The 9845-nt window shown below is 42.2% G+C and overlaps 1 long non-coding RNA gene across 1 annotated transcript in view; it reads left to right on the top strand.

Moving 5' to 3' along the window:
* Positions 1 to 3278, top strand: part of LOC109291700 — a 13530-nt gene extending 10252 nt beyond the window's left edge. Inside the window, exons 3-4 of the long non-coding RNA XR_002095927.1 lie at positions 1767 to 1901; positions 3063 to 3278. This is a non-coding gene — a long non-coding RNA (uncharacterized LOC109291700). The remainder of the gene's footprint in view (positions 1 to 1766; positions 1902 to 3062) is intronic.
* The last annotated feature ends 6567 nt before the right edge of the window (positions 3279 to 9845 follow it).

Here is a 9845-nt window from a genome sequence, read left to right as displayed (position 1 = left end):
TGACCCCTCCCACCCCCAGTGCTCGTTCCTGCCCATGGCAGGGGGTCGGACTAGATGATCTGTTTAGGTCCCTTCCGACCCATTGATTCTATGATTCTATGATTCTCTGAATCAGCTGAATCTGAATCTGAAGTGAATACTTGCTGCTTTGCACAGGCCTACCAAATAGCTTGCCCACAGAGCTGCCTGAATGAGGCGATGTTGCTTCCACTTCAGGAGGCAGTGTGTGCAGAGCAGCTTGCTGAGTTACAGTTTGCCGATATCTGGCATAGTTAGTTTGTGGGACAGAAGTGCCACCATCTTTCACAGGGACAGGGTTGGTGCTCGAACTGCATTTTATATTAACTTCTATGGTAGTCTAGGGTATTCACCTTTATCAACTAATTTCACTGCCAGGTTCCTTCATTAAGCTGGGTTGTATGTTGGGAGAGAAGAAAATGCACACTCTGGATATATCCTGAGTTTTACTGAATTACACTGTAAGCCTTGGTCTCTTTGGGTGCCTACCCACCATTTTGCATTATTGCTGCTGTAGGTCCTGGTACTAACATGCTTTGCCTACCTGTGCTTGCCAACATACCCCAAACCTAGAAGTTTACCAATGAGGGCCCTCTGTGCTCATCCATATTGGTTGCTTTCACACATACTGGAGACTGAGGGTAGATGCAGAGGGATGTGTCTGCCTGTGTCATTGTCTCTCTGCCTGCGGGTGCGGATAGGTGGAGTGTGCTCAGGCCTCTCAAGGGTGGAACCTGCTGTGTAGTTTAGATAAGGCTGTGGCTGTTTTTGGGTTGTATAAAAGACAAACCATCTTGTTGCAGAGAAGTTCCAAGTAGATCATGCAGTGTGCCTTTCCATCTGCTATCAGTTGGCTGGCAAACCTCTCTCTCTGAACATGAAGATACATCCTGCCCAAACATGGGTTGCATCTAGCATGTGCTCTGATTTCAGAGATCTGCAGGGCTGTAGAGTAGAGTATTGTAGTCATGCTGGCCACATCTATGTGAGACATCGACTGCGCAGTAGCCCAATACTACTGCACAGTAGCATCGTGTGGCAACAACTGTGATGTGACACTAGTGCACAGTATTATTAGGCTACTGTGCAGTAGTGTCACAAAAAAGACATTTGTTGGCCGTACTGCACAGTAACTCAGGTTAGTCAGGTTATTGTGCAGTGCTTTAGTACTTGTTTATACAGTACTTTATACAAGTACTTATATACAAGTGTTTATACAAGTACTAAATAACTGCAATAACAACTGTCCAGTCAGCATCTCATGTAGATACGGCCTTTGTAGAATACTAAGTCCTGGACCTGGTGGCCAAGAGAGATGTCAGATTTGGAAGAGTAGTAATTCCAGTCACTTCTTGCATTACAAAGTGTCTGCATGGTACAAGTGGGACTTGCTACTCTCATTGCCCAGGAAGACTAGTCACCTGCAGTTTTATCCTCAGTGATGTACTCAAAATGACACTATGGTTCTTTGAAGTGTTGAGTCAACCCTCCTACCCTTTTTCAGAGTCCTTAGCTACCTCAGGCTTTGACTTATGCAGGCCACACTGTCACTTATGCTTGTTATTTAGGAGCGCAAGGAGATACTCAATGCACAAACAGACCTGGCAAATGCTGCTAGTCCAAAAATTCCAGTCTCACTTATATGAGGTTCATGTGTATCTACAGTCAGAACCAAATTGCCTTTAACATCAGCTGTTAAACACTGAAACAAACAAACAAGGGAAATGGTGGATTTTCTATTTCTTGAGGTTTTCAGATCAAGAGCTGGATGCCTTTCTGGTAGATGCACTTTGGCTAAGTACAAGTTAATGGGCTCAGTGTAGGGGTAATTAGATTAAATTTACATTGAAGGAAATACATCAAAGAACCACATTTACTGTATGGTAAGTATCCACTTTTTCTATTTTTACTGTGTAGCCTAAGTGAAATGCAAAAGGAAGGTAGTTTACATGGTAGAAACTGAGTCAGGGTTTTAAAAATTCAGGTTTAATAATCAAAGGGTCTCAAAATGCAGTTATACAAAAATGAATTTCAATAATAATTCAACATTTCACATATTTTCTCTGCAAGTTTTCTAGAGATAGCATGAATTTCTGAGCACTGGATAACTAGCACTGGACATTACCAGCAGTTTCAATGCAACACTAGAAGCACTGCAATGTCACAATTTGACATTAGTCACTGGTGGACCTGTTAATGTTGCTATGTATCACAGCAACACATGTAAGTGAAGCACCTACCCCAATTACAACCACATTGGGTGCATATATATGTGTGCTTTAATGCACAGTTGCCTATTTTACTGTGCATTAAAGTGTCACAGCAAAAAACATGTTAATGCGCAGTAAATTAGGCTACTGTGCATTGTCACTTAAAAAGCATGTGCTTTTGCTACTGTGCATTTAGTTAGTACCTCACATTAGAGGTACTAAACGATGCAGAGTAGCAAATGCTTTAATGAATGTGTAGACACACCCACTGAGGTGGAAACTGAGCCATCTGAATGAGTTAATAATATTAATGACAGCTAGAGATCTTTTGGGAAGCTGCTCCTGGAGAAAACAAAATCAGCAGGCAAAAAAAAGCTACTCTTCCCTTGTAAAAATGTGCAGCACTTTAGAAACATTTAGGACATATATCAAGAAGTCTTTGGGTGTTAGTAATTCAGATGAGGACATCTTTTAAACATGAGTGTTAATCTGCCAGTGTCTTTTTTTAATAAGACATTTTTGAATGACCGTCCTTGTATCTTATTCAAATTTAATAGAAAGAACAAGTAGAATAGGAAATAAAGTGGGCATGCTGATTTGTTGGTGCAGTAGGCTGAACTATATTTGTTTTTTTCCTAAGCTTGCAAGCTGCTCCAAGTAAGACATGCCTACAGACAGCCGTAATAGTCTCAACTGGGAGCAGCTTTTAGGATCTTGCCCTATATTTCTTCCTGTCCTTTAGGAGGTACAATACACTGTACCTTTGGAATCTGTGGTTCCCAAGCCATTTGTATTCTAATGTTGAAGCTTAAAATATTAACATCTTTGATCTAGAAACAAGATCGGACATCAGATGAGAATGTAGAGTACTTGTGATATTTCTCCTGCTTCCTGGTCAGGAATAGCCTCAGAGTATTTTGCCACATGTAAGTTAAACCTAATAAACACCTTTTGAGATGTTGATGCAGCTGTAATGTGTTTGATAAGTCCCTCTTATATAGTTCAAAGTTGTTTCAAAGCTTGATAACCACTCATTTGGGGCTTTTAAAATAATTTTATCAGCTCATACATGACCATTGGATCATACAGAAATTTCTGAGTTGGTCATTGTATTCTTTCTTTAAAAAAATCTTTTAATGAAACTAAAATTTCTCAAAAGCATCAATTTTAAATTAAAGTAAATATTCTAATTCTGGTTAGTTAGCTGAAGTCCTTGGATCTAAGGCGCTATAGGTTGGGAAAATATTTTATTTAGTCTTATTTTGGACTTCTAAACAAAGTCCTGTAATTACCTCATCCTGTCTGAATTGCCACACGCAAGGTTAAATTTCAACCAGCTGCAAATCATACATGTACAATAATTTGGCCAGTGAAAATGTTTTCACCTTTGCATCACGTGCAAAATAGTGCTCCAAATGGAAGGTTTCTGGGCACCAAATGTAGATCTTAATGGGCTTTCTGTTAACATCTTTGCATATGCTTAACTGAGGAAATGTGACCATTTTAACCAACTGATTTTTAAGCTGTCATAGTTAAACTAGTGCAAAACCTTGCAAAGACGCTTTTATTTTGGTTTAAAGAGTGCTTGTTCAGCTTAGTTTAAACTGGACATGTCTGCGCGAGATGTTGACCGCTCAGCAGCTCATTACTACTCTGTAGTAGCTCGTTACTACTGTGCAGTACCATTGTGTGGCACAAAGCATGATGCAACGCTACTACAGATTAGTAATGAGCTACTGCACAGTCAGTGTCACCAAAAAGCTGTTTGAAGATGCTACTGTGCAGTAGCACAATAACTGTCCAGTTATTGTGCAGTCATTTAGTACTTGTGTATGTAAGTTATCTTGTATAGATATGGCCACTGATTCCTAACCAAGTTATGCTCAATCAAAATGAAATTGGTTCATATCAAAAGTGCTTCCACATGGGGTTTCAAACTGGTTTTACTCAGTCTTTTTATATTTACTCTTTTATTTAAACCAGTCCAACTTTCTTTTGTAAACAAGCTCAAAGGTTTCTTCTGTGTTTAGAAAAGGATACCTACATGGGGTGACTAATGGAAAGCTCTAGTATTGATACACAACATTGCCACAAGGTGAAGTTTAATCCACTTTATTTAACTTGGTTATTTTATTCTTGCTTATACAAAAGTTTGCACCTTTTATTATTTTTAAAACCAGTGTAAAAGGCTGTGTGGGTTGTTTTAGGGTATAGTTATACTTTATAGATAGCATGTGCTAACTTTAGTTCATGTTAAAATTAGCACCTGGTATGAGCAGCCCCACAGAATGGGAGTGGGAAGGGGGGAGATTCTTATTTTTAGGTGCTCCCCTACTGGGGGAAGATAGAGAGGCTAGGAGGTGCCTCCTGGGGTGCTGGAGGACCCCTCTCAACTGTTTTTGGGCCTGTGGAGTAGTCATGTGTGACACGAGTTGCCCAAAACCAGTTAGAGATAATACTCGATGAAAGAGGTTATCCCTAAGGTGCTCAGAGAGCCCATAGCATTTGTTTACTGCCATAATGTGTGGACCTTTCTGGTTTAAGGGCTCTTTAAATGTATTTAAGTTCCTGGTAACAACTTCTTTATTTAGGTATAAATCAGGGCTACCTGAAGTTTAACGTAATTGACAAGGGTGTAGGTTGTAGCCGTGTTGGTCTAAGGAGACAGATAGACAAGGTTCTTTGAATAAATCTGATATCTTTTGTTAGACCAACTAAATAGTTGAAAAAATAGTATTTCCAACTATTTAGTTGACCTAATGAAATATATCAGATTTACCCAAAGAACTTTGTCTACATAATTGACAAGGAACTGATTTAAGATAGATTGAAAGGAACCTGGTTTAAGCTATAAAGCAAGGTTTTGCTTACACAGTGAGTCATTTAGTACTTGTAAAACGAAATACTACATGACTGCACAGTATCTGGCGTTACTGTGCAGTAGTGTCCTGGCATGGTTGCCTGATGATGTTTACTGCACAGTAGCTCCTTACTACTGTGCAGTATCATCGCATCAGGTTCTTGCCTGGAGACGCCACTACACAGTAGTAACGAGCTACTGCACAGTAAGTATCTTGTCTAGGTGCATCCAGTGTGTTATAGTACTGAAAGGTGCAGTAGCAAACGTGCTTCTTAAGGAGTAGCTCCAGCTCCAGTATCTTTACAGAAGCCTGCATCATGAAGCGGAAACCTGTTCTAAGAATGGCCACATAGCCTTTTGTAGCACTTTATAGTAAATCCATTTGAAACAGGGGCAGGCAATTATTTCAGGTGGAGGGCTGCTCACCAAGTTTTGGCAAGCTGTTGAGGGCCACATGGGTAACCATGCCCCTTGACAGGTGCTCCACCCCCTGGTCACCATCTTGGGCCCAATGTCCCAGGGCCAGCACTGAAGGGGCTCAGAGCAGGGTGCAGGCTGGCAGGGGTCTGTGAACCTGGGCTGGGTTGCACCAGCAGGGAGAGGGGGGTGCTGGCCTGGCTCTATAGAACCCCTGCCAGCTGGGACCCTGTACCCCTGCCGCCCTGCTCTGGGCCCCGTCAGCACTGGCCCCGGGACACCAGTTTGGGCCCCATACACCGGCTCACTCCCACTGCCCCCCAGCCCCATGGTACAGGCAGGGAACAGCGTGCAGCCCCAAGCCCCTGCTCCCTGGCAAAGAATGAGCTGGTGCTGAGCCCGGGGAAAAGTGGCCCCTCCCTTGCCCCGTGGCTAGCGCTCCCTGCTGTAGCTGCTCACAGCCTGCGTGGGCTATCCTGAGCAGGCACAGGCAGCCCCATGTGGGCTGCAAGCAGCTGCAGTGTGCAGCACTGGCCACAGGGTGGGGGAGGGGCTACTTTTCCTCCCCTGTACTCAGCACCAGCTTGTAACCCATGCCCGCTGCCAGCCTGGGCCTTGCACTGGCTCTGGGCTTGCCCGTCGGGGCTGTGCACAGTGGCAGCAGCTGCAGCCTCCCCGCTTGCTGAACCAGGCAGTGTTCGCTATTGCCGCCTCTGGGCTGCCCAGTGTGCAAGCTCCAGGGCTGCAACAGCAAACACTGCCTGGCACACCAAGCAGTGGGGCTGCAGCTGCTGCCGCCACGTGCAGCCCCGATGGGGGAGCCTGCAGCAGGCGTGGGGCCCAGGCTGGCAGCAGGGGTGGGTTACAAGCTGGTGCTGAGTGCGGGGTTGGGGGGAAAGGGCTCCTCGCCTGCCCCGTGGCTGGCGTCCCATGCTGCAGCTGCTCACAACTCGCGTGGGGCTGCCTGCACTTGCTTACGACAGCCCCATGCAGGCTGAGAGTGGTTGCAGCAGGGAGCACCATCCATGGGGCAGGGGAGGGGCCACTTTTCCCCAGGTTCCTCCCCTGCCCCCCCCCTTACCTGAGTTACTGCTGTGGTGCAGTCACATGGTCCCAGGCTAGAAGCCCCTGCTGGGGCTTCCAGCTGTGGGGCAGGACCCGGGAGGCCCTGCTGTTGTGGAAGCCCACTGGGGCTTCTGCTGGGTCCTACTGCCCCTGGTTTCTGTCATTTTTGACAGGAACCAAAGACAGATAAATATTATTTTTTAGGGGCCCCGCAGCCCAGATAGAATGACCTCATGGGCTGGATCTGGCTTGCAGGCTGTATTTTGCCCACCCCTGATTTAAAATCATGCTTTAAGTTAAACAGATGCTACTTTCTCTGTAGGTGGGCAATTTGTGATTAAGGTAACCTAGTTTAACCTCACTTCATACAGGTGCAGCATACTTGTTTCCGCGGCGTGCACTGGAGTAATGAAACTGATACAGTTTACACCAGTGCTAATATTTTAAAATCTAGTCTGGTTCATTAAATTAATGACAATGGGCTTGATTCTTATCTCACACTGATATAAAATAGGAGTAATTTCCTTTGTATCATCCTGGGGTAAAGATGACTGGGATTACAGCCAAGTTCAGTGCATCTGATAATAGCTGAAGGTTGTGCCCTCTGATCCTTATTTATACTCTAGCCCTGTATGCAAGGCAGCTGCTAATAATTAAATCATAATGAATACTTGTTAGATTAATCCCAACTCTGCCATCAAACTTCAGGGCTTGCCTTGTCTATTATTTTAGTACAATAGATATTAATAACTCACTAGTGTTGCTAAAATGAATCTCTAGACATACGTCTGTGTATTTAAGTAAATAGTATGGTTCCGTTGTTTTCTTCCCCCTTTGTATTTCCAAATATAAAACTTGTGTAAAAAGCTTCCCCCTCTTGAATTACTTCCAGTTATGAATATTATAGATATGGTTTTCCTAACAAGTAGATATGCAGTGTCTGAAATTGAAAAGCTAGCTGTGAGTAACATTTGTTTCCTTTTTAAAATATTTTGTCAGAGCTAAGGTGCATTTTAAATTGTGAGTCTTAGTTAGAAAATTAAACACAGCCTGAGCTAATTAAGCATTGTGAAACTAAGAACACCAATATCTGTTTAGAACTCTTCCTATGGATTTTGATAGCGATTTTCACTGATATGCCTGCAGTTTTTATGAGTGTATTAGAAGCAATAAGAATTAATAACAGTAATTTTGGATTTTTTTTTTGCAGTTGCCCTCTGTTTAATGATTTCATAGTGCGTTAGAACCAAATCTTAGTCTTGTCCTCAGTATTATCTGGAGCACGACTGGGAACACAGGGTGATATGTGTGTGTAAGGAAGAATCGGACAATAGCTCATGAGACACGTGACATTCTGAAAAGCACTGCTTAGTCATACCTTTTGGCACCATCCCAAATTTTTTATGTTCTTAATGAGTTTGGTAGTATGTTTTCAATTCAGTTCAGAAGGTAATATTTTACATAAGCTATTTTTATGATACCCAAGGGAGTAATAATTTTGCATGTAAGAAATTAGAGGCATGAATGAATAGACTTTCTTTTACCCATGGAAAGGCCAATTATACAATTCACATTTAAAATGTATAGAACAGCCACATATTTTGGCACAAAAGAAACAACTTCCAATTAAATGGATTTTTAAGAGCCAGAAAAAGGGCAAAATGCTACAAAGTTATTTTTAAAAACAACTGGAGGGAAGCACTATCAAGTTTTTTAAAACATGGAGTATTTTTTCTTTTTTTACTTTGGAAGTCACCATTACTCCTTATGCCATCCTAGGTGTGCCAGTAAATGTGACTTAAGGTTTAATTTGTTTCAAAAGTACCTATTAGCATGTGATGAGGATAGTTTCAGGATTCAGTGTGGAAAATAACTTTTGCTTAACGGAATGTTGCAAATTTACTTTTCCCCTTTTTCATTACCCCCCTTCCACCCCAACAATAAATTGGTAGCATTAAATAGACTTTTATACTGATCCTGCAACTTGTCCTGTGAATGTGACTCCTATGCCTAAATGGAATCCTACAGACAAGCTCTGTGCTAATGTAGGAGTCTTCCCTGTGTAGAACAAATGGCAGAATTGATGCCTAGTAGGGGATTACTTGACACTGTGTTTCTTTCATTATGAGAACATTGATGAATTGATTTTTTCTCAGAGGTACTGAACATCTGAATCTTGACTGTAGTCATAGATGTGTGTCCTTTGTACCCCTGGAAATCAACTGACTTGTTGAATTAAATACATGTGTTCCCACTCCTTTCTTGGGGAGTCAGTATATGGATCGAACACTGGACTGGACTTAAGAGAACTTGGTTCTATTCCGAACTCTAGCACCATCCTGCCGATTAGGCCTGGGCAAGTCATGTTACTTCTCTGTACAATCAGAAAAATGATACTGACGTCTGCTGTAAAGTTCTTTACAATCAACTGATGAAAAGTGCTGTATAAAAGTTGGCTACTATTACTTTTTCACAAAAGGCTCAATTCTGTTTGGTGCTGAGCATTTAGTGAAAGGATCCAGTCCCTTCAACTCTCAATGGCTTCAACTGGAGTTCAGTATGTGCTTGCTCTATTGCATGAATAGTTTCAAACAATATTTTCTAAGATGAAATGTTTTCCCCCATTATAAAAGTGTTACATTTTTCCACTTATATGTGACTTGGAGATTGTTTTTTGGGAGTCTTCAGGCAGAATAACAATAGGGCACTTTGCTGTGGATTAGTTTTGTACTCAAGCTCTAAAGAATTAGAGTGCAGCTGAGCCAATGCCACCACAGTTGCTGATGTTAAATTGTGTATGCCTTCTTATTGTTTGGGGCTAAATTATCATTGAGTCCCATGCATAATAGTTAATTCTGACTGCAGCAGCGCTCACTAATACTAATGAGGGCAGAGCTGATGCACTGTAGGATTTCTTGCTGCCAAAAACCTGCTTATACCTCCAGCTGCTGTTTCTGTTGTTCAGGCCAAAGGGAGGCTTATGGTCCAGTTTTTCCTTCTCTCCCTAAAACTGTCCAGTGCTTGCGGGAAGAGCTGAATACAAAACTAACTCTTGAGTCAAAGTGCTGACCCATCAGTATATGCTCAAGATTCTAGCAGAACAGTTCATCAGTTTGTAGAGATGACTGGTATATATTCTTTCTCTCTCACACATACCTCTGTTGAAGTACCTGTATACGGTGTAGCACTATTATTATAAGATTTCCTATACTATTAACATTATCTGTCATATAAGGTTACTGCTTAATAACCTTGAATTTCACTTAAGCAAATTG

This window comes from Gavialis gangeticus, unplaced genomic scaffold, assembly GCF_001723915.1.
Source record: "Gavialis gangeticus isolate Ggan-Ray unplaced genomic scaffold, GavGan_comp1, whole genome shotgun sequence".
Lineage (NCBI taxonomy): Eukaryota > Metazoa > Chordata > Crocodylia > Gavialidae > Gavialis > Gavialis gangeticus.
This window is presented reverse-complemented; position numbering and strand designations above follow the sequence as displayed.